Here is a 7931-nt window from a genome sequence, read left to right as displayed (position 1 = left end):
GCGTAGCGTTCGCTTGCGGTCGAGGGACTTCTTGACAGCTTCCTTCTTCATGCGTGGGCGCCGGACACCGTGGGTCGCGCCATGGGGTCGCGTGCCATGGTGCTAGGGTGCCGTCTTGGGGCAGAGGTGGTGGAGGTGCTTCATGAGCTGCGTCGCCCGTGGCTGGCGGAGGGCGAGGCAGGGAGTGGGACGGCGCAGGGGAGCCCCCTGCGACGCGGACAAGCTTGGCGATGCGGTCAAGCCAGTCCTCGTAGAGGTCGTCAACTGGGCGGTAGCGCAGGAGCTCATGCGCCATGAGGAGGGCGGCCCGTGCGTCGGTGGGAACGTGACGAGCGTGAGACGACGAACCAGCGGGAGTCAGTGATGTGGTGGCGGTGCGGCCATCCTGTCGCACCGAGGGGTGTAGCATGGATGCTTGCTTCTCGTTCCCTGCCGAGCCGGTGGCGGCGTTGGCGGCAGGCGACGGAGAGCGACGGGGTGGCCCGCTGACAGGGGTCGTCTGAGCAACGTGGTTGGCAAGGGCAGCCCAGCGCTCGGCACGGGCGCGTCGCGCGTCCGCCATGGAGACGGTGAAGCGACGTGATGCGGAGCGACATGGAGGAAGCTTCGGCGCACCTCTACCTGGCGTGCCAAATGTCGGATCACGGGTTCCGGCAAAACCCTTAAGGTTCAAACACTGGGGTGTGCACGAAGGTCTCTCCCCTATCGATCCGCGTCCTAACTTAGCTAAGTTCTCACGAACTAACTCGACGAACTCGCAACACAAAGGACAGAAGATTTATACTGGTTCGGGCCACCGTTGTGGTGTAATACCCTACTCCAGTGTGGTGGTGGTGAATTGCCTCTTGGGCTGAGGATGAATAGTACAAGGGGAAGAACAACCTCCTGAGGTTGAGGTGTTCTTGTGCTTGGCGAAATGGTTGTTGTTCGGGTGGATTCGAGACGAGTCCCCTGCCTACTGTGGTGGCTAATCCTATTTATAGAGGCCATGGTCCTCTCCCCAAATATTGAGCTAGAAGGGAGCCAACAACGGCCAATTCAAAAGGGGATAACTAGTACAAGCTATCCTGACAAAAGCAGTCTTCACCTGCGAAAGGCTCTGGTGGTGACACCGCCTTGGGCTCCACGGTGACCTCCGTCTTGCCGTCCTTCTGGTCTTGGTCTCGTTGCTCCAATATGGCAACCTTTGCTTGATGCATCGAGACTCCGCGCATGCGCTTACCCCCTTAGCACCAAAGAGGAAACAAGGACGCTGTGCGCGCTGGCGCCCGCCTGGTCTCGATCGTAATGGCTTATGTCACGCGAACCTCGCGAGGTTTGCCCGGCCTTGAACTCTCTGCCCCTCACGAGCCAGCCTGGTGAGGCCGCTCCTGAGGAGGTCTTGTGTCGTTCGCCTCGTGAGGCTTGGCCCCTCGCGAGGGTCTTGGTTCCTTGTTGATGAAGATGGGTCGTACATGCCTTCCAGCAAAGCCACGCCATGGACCGCAGGCAGGCAAGTTTGGGGACCCCCGTTCCCAGAACGCCGACATGATATATGTCACACATATCCCTAGGAGGGAGCAGAAACGCACACTGCGGGACATCTATGCCATAGAGCCGGTCGCCCCCAAATTTAACCCATGGTCGGTTTGTCCGGTCACCTTAGATCGAAAGGACCACCCAACGAGTATCCGTCACGGAGGTTCGGCAGCTCTGGTCCTCGATCCAATCATCGGCGGATTCCACCTTACACGAGTCCTCATGGATGGCGGCAACAGTCACTACAAAAAATACACTTTTGCGATGATACGTGTTTGTCACAGTAGGTCGTGTCTTTTGTCATGCATGTACATCCATGACAATTTTATGACAGAATCAAGATAGTCATACCTGTGCTGTCATAGAAGTGTTCCATGAAATTACCAAAATTATCATCATGGAAGTGTCCACTTCCATGACGATAAATCACGCGTCACATAAGTGCTTTCGTCAAGGGTGACCGACACGTGGCATCCACCATAACGTGACGCCGTTAAGCTATCGGGTCCGGTTTTGGATCTGATGACCCGTTAACAGCCCGGACCAATGGGGATTTTCCACGTGTAAAATCATCATTGGTCGAAGGAAACACGTGTTGCCTCACCGTTGGGACAGATGTCATCCACTCATTGGACAGGAGGCGCCTATGGTAGGTCGACACGTGGCATGGCCCAACAATGGCCCATTCGGGTGATAAAGGCCGGCCCAGTAAAAATTAGTAGGCCGGCCCATATAAGGCCTACTTGTGTCAAGTCCATTTAAACCCGCAGCCCATACGAGATGTGCCAATTCGGCCCGTCAACGGCCCGTTAAAGATTTGACACCATTGCAGCTCATCGTCAGTTCGAGCCTGTTAACATCCCGCTATATATTTGGGCTCAATATCGACCCGATGAGATTTCGGCCTGTTAACGGCCCATTCAGTGGATGGGCCAATTTTCACGATGTACATCTTTCAGCCTTTTAGCGACCCATTTAAATGTTGGGCTAATTTCCAGCCCGGTGTGTCTTTCAGCCCGTTGACGGCCCATAAATCAGTTGGGCCATTTGTAGCCAGGCTTGAGTTTCGGCCTTTTAGCGACCCATTTAAGTGTTGGGCCAATTTCTGGCCTGGTGTGTCTTTCAGCCTGTTGACGGCCCATATATCTGTTGGGCTATTTGTAGTCAGACCTGAGTTTTGGCCTTTTAACGGCCCATGCCCTCATGGTCCAATACCAGCCCGGTTTCTCTTTCGGCCTGCTAAAGGCCCACAACACAGTTGGGCCATTTACAATATGACCTGACTTTCGACCTCTTAGCGCCCATGCTCTTCATGGTCCAGTACAAGCCTGCTGTCTCTTTCGGCCTGCTAAAGGCCCACAGTATAGTTGGGCCATATGTAGCCCGAACTTAGTAACGGATTGTTAACAGACCATGAAATCAACTGGACCCACCTGTTGCCCGCTTCGATGACAGCCTGTTAATGACCCTGGAGTTAAGAGGGCCGACATTAACTTTCGGCCTGGTAATGGCCCATTAACTTAATGGGCCCACTAAAGTTCGTACATGTCTTTAGGCCAAATTAGATAATTTGAGCCCATTATGACGAGCAATTATGCACATGAACAAAATCGATCAAGCAAAGGTACGACATACAGGGAAAAACGTTGCACATCCAGCATATATTACAGGAAATTACATCTAGTGGGCAATCAAAGATTGATGCCAGTGCAAATAAATGAACAAAACCTAACGATCTGCAACGTCACAATCTACAACCTCAGCACAGATGACGCCCATAAGCATGTGGGCAAGTTCTTGCTGCTTTGTACACTGTCTCTGAAAACATTGATCAATTGTTGTGTCGCATGACTCTGCACCTCTGGTTCACAAACATACATTTTTTCTGTTGCATTCGAGACAGAGGATACTGAACAGATCCAGATGGCGATTTTGGCAAGCTTGTATTATTGATAGTGGAGAGTGTCTCGACCACTGCATCATAACATAAATTAGGAGGGGAACCAAACAAATTAGTCATGAGTTATTGCCCTATTACCTGGCCTAGATTTATTGGAAAGAAACAATGAGGTTGCCTTGCTGTTTTCAGAGTTTGTCTTCTTATCTTCAGTAGCCTGCACCAAATTAAGACACTAGCATTGCTATCATTGGCCAAGTCAGATAATAGGAAAGCAACATTGGCACAACAAACGTTTGGGAAACTAGCAAACACCAAATTAACACAATATTGCACAGCTATCATCAGCCAGGTAAGGTAATACGAAAGCAACATTGACACAATGAATAAATGGGCAACCAGAGCAGCACTACAATTCAGTAATGTGCATGATATGAGATAGTACACTCATGCAGATCAGTATGCAAAACTACCAGGCAGTTTTGTTTACAAAGATCAACATTGGCGCCTTTAACATTTTGCTACAACTAATTTTAGATCAGATAAAGGTTGGATTCAAGCTGATTAACAAAATACATGCTGATGTAAAAATATAATATACAACAGTTACTTACATCAGCATTGGAGCACAGAGAATTCCCGCAAGGTATTTTCCTCGAATACAATCCCAATGAAGGAAGTCTTCTATCATTTAACCTTATTTTCTAAAAGAGAGATGAGAAGAAACATGTAGAAAATATTATCAGAATGCTATAAAATTTCATGATGCGAGGATACGCACACGCTTCTTAGAATGGAGTTGACATTCTTTTGCTGGACTAGAGCGGACTAGTTCTTTGGCCACTGGAATCTGCGTATTATCAGTGGGAGTTGGGTTTCTCTGTGCTGGAGTAGTATCTATGAAAAATGGAGTTGGTTTATTATCTCCTGGCATTTGGATCTTTTGCAAAGACCTGGTTTGTAACCCTTCAGATTCTAACATAGTCGTCTTTCCCTTGCATGCCTTATATAGAAGAATGGTGCTTCAGTTATAAAACATGCTACAACAGAGATGGAATAGGTACTGAAGAATAGAAAGGCATGACATATTGACATGTATTCCCTCCATCTAGAAATAAATGGATGGGTCTAGGCGTATTGCAGTTCTAGATACATCTAGTTTTATCCATTTCTGCGACATGTAATCCGGACGGAGGGAGTATGATGTAAGAGCTAGGGATACGACAGGACAACACAGTAAAACACACACTGAAAACCCACTGCAGAACCAAAGTAATCAAACCCATTGATATGAGATAGTACACTCATGCAGCTTAGGATGCAAAACTACCAGGCAGTTTTCCTTACAAAAATCAACATTGTGGCCTTTAATCATACATCTTCCTACAACTAAATTTAGATCAGATAAAGGTTGGATTCACGCCGATTAACAAAAAACATGCTGATGTAAAAATATAGTGATATACGACAGGTACTTACGTCTGCATTGGAGCACAGAGAATTCCCACAAGAATCTTTCCTCATAGACGATACTAGTGCAAAAATTCTTCTATCTATTAAGCTTATTTTTTAAAAGAGAGATGGGTAAGAAACATGTAGAAAATATGATCAACATGCTATAAAATTTCATGATGCAAGGATACGCACAGGCTTCTTAGAGTGGAGTTGACATATTTTTGCTGGACTGGAGCGGACTAGTTCTTTGGCCACTGGAATCTGCTTATTATCAGTAGGAGTTGGGTTTCTCTGTACTGGAGCAGTATCTATAAAAACTGGAGTTGGTTTATTATTTCCTGGCATTTGGATCTGTTGCAAAGACTTGGTTTGTAACCCTTTAGATTCTAACATAGTTGTCTTCCCTTGCATGCCCTGTACACAAGAATGGTGCTTCAATTATAAAACATGCTACAACAGACAGATGGAATAGGTACTGAAGAATAGAAAAGCATGACATATTGACATGTATTCCCTCCATCTAGAAAAAAATGGATGGGTCTAGGTGTATTTTAGTTCCAGATATGCCCTCCTTCCATCTATATAGGCCCTAATGCGTTTTTGAAGACCGTCTTTGACTATTGACAAGATTAATAGTACATGAGATATATAATGTGAAAATTATATCATTGGAAGCTCCTTTCACATACGAATTTGACGTTACGCTTTGTGTAAGTTGCATGTCATATACTATTGCTCTAACATTTGATCAAAGTTAGTCTCAAAAAACGCATTAGGCCTTATATAGATGGAAGGAGGGGGTACATCTTTTTTATCCATTTCGGCAACATTTAATCCAAAGGGAGGGAGTATGGTGTAAGAGCTAGGGATAAGAAAGGACAACATAGTAAAAAAACACTAGTTGAATGTAAAACTGTATGCTAGCGGAATACGTACAGAAAAACTAATGCAACATACATGTGTATGATTGGGAAACTAAGATGGCATTGCAACAGAGCACTAGAACAACACTTCAATGTAAAAAAACATGGTACGGTAGACAGATGAAGTACATACTGATGAATAATAATGCATAAGATATTCAGAAGCATGATGTACAAATTAAGAAGATGGCATTGTGATAGAGTAGAATGATAGTACTTGAATTTGAAAACATGTTATCATGAATGGAATAGGTACTAAAAAACAGGAAGGCATGACATATTTACATGCATGATCATCATGCTAAGCACATGGCATTGCAACAGAGTAGATACACTCCAGGACATTATATGCATGTTGTACCCATATCACGGGCCAAGTTAGAGAAAGGACCTTGTGGGGTGAAGAGGATTCAACATCTTTCTGTAAGTCTTTTGAAGAACCGCCTTTACATGTTCCATCATATTGGGCATCATTGACATCAAGTTTATTGGCCTTTACATTCCTCCGTGAGGTTCTTGTGCATATATCAGTGTGTGCAATTATATCTGACATACATGGAAGACAACTAGTAGTTAGATTTATGTAATGAGTGCCTGGAGGAGATGACATAAATAGTAGGACTGGGGTTAACTAGCAGCAACAGGTCTCAAAAACTAAAGGGGGGACACAGATGAAAGCTACAGAAAATGTATCATTTGTACTCGAGATTAACTAGATGGCACACAAAAGTATTAAAGAACAACATAGGTAATACTAGAAGTGGTATAATACTATAATCACCAGCCTGTGGGAAAGCATTGGTTGATGGATGATAACTATGGAATAGCGTTACCTAAATAACAAGTATCTTAGCTGAACTACGAAACAGCGTTAACTCCTGAACAAGACCCGTAAGAGATCAACATGAATATACAGTGAAATGTGATAATCTATTTTCCATGCTTAGATGACAAAGCCATAAATGTTGCACACAAGTAAGAGGAAGGTACAACCTATCTGGCCGCCATCCATAGGAGTCAGCATCATGTGCCGACTTGTTGATGGCCCTGCAGTTGTTGTGGCTGTCCATGTCGGGCACGCGCATTCGATGCAGGGAACTATTGATTGGGGACTATAGCTCCCTTCTGGTGTATGCTTCCCTTGTTGGAGCAGCTGCAGTGAGTCAAAAGACGGTGTGGCTGAAGATGCAGATAACGCATAATGTTAAGAATGACACATCTCGTTGATCTGAAGAAATACACTAAGAGATCAACAACAAGGTATGAGAGTGGTCACAAGTCTGTTGACTGAAGACTAAATTGGGGTCACACGATTTTATTTTATTTTTGGTACTGTCCGATCTACGCCGGATGGCTTGATGGCCGTATTGTGCCTCCTAGTGGACACTGTTAGGAATCTTCCCCAAAGAGCCAGCGACCAACGATAGAGAAGCCTGCCTCCACCGTTCGTGGCCCTGGCCAAAACCCCGCTCCCCGCCCCACCGCACTGCCGTGGTTGCGCCGCCCCCGGGCCAATCCACAAAGACTCCCGTCATCCAGATCTGGCGGTGGCAGTACCTTCAACCCACGCAACTCTAAGATAGCCATCTAAGCGCTGCTTCCGCGGTGAACTTGCGGTCCCGCACCCTTACGTTAGACACCAGCCAACCGGCAGCCTAGGAGCTCCGCCGCCTCGAGGGGTGCTGCTTCCCATTGGGAATCAATTGGCCCAGAATAAAACTTCAGACAACTAACGCCTAAATAAAGTGATTTGAGATGAGGGTGCAACCTATATGGCGGCATGGTGAAGTAGGCAAGTCCAGCTGTCGAGTCGGTGAGGCCAGCGCGGTTGCGGTGGCGACCGACAGCAGGGAAACAACAATGTCACGACGGTCGACGGCTACGGGGAAGCAGCGCTGGGACTCTGGACGGATCTGAAGTTGGAGCCGCTCCGGCGCTGTGAACAACAGCGGGGGTGAATCGGCTCCAGTACGGTTCACGCGGCCATCGTCGAGGCAGCTCCAGCAACACGGAGAAAGAGGCATACGTCCTAGTGCACAACGGTGAATGGACAGTGTCTCCGGCATTAGGGAGGAGGGCGGCTGTGAAATTGGTGCGATGGGGGCGCCATGGAGGAGGGGCTGAGATTTCGCGACTCG

Source organism: Triticum aestivum, chromosome 1A, assembly GCF_018294505.1.
Source record: "Triticum aestivum cultivar Chinese Spring chromosome 1A, IWGSC CS RefSeq v2.1, whole genome shotgun sequence".
Taxonomy (NCBI): Eukaryota; Viridiplantae; Streptophyta; class Magnoliopsida; order Poales; family Poaceae; genus Triticum; species Triticum aestivum.
This window is presented reverse-complemented; position numbering follows the sequence as displayed.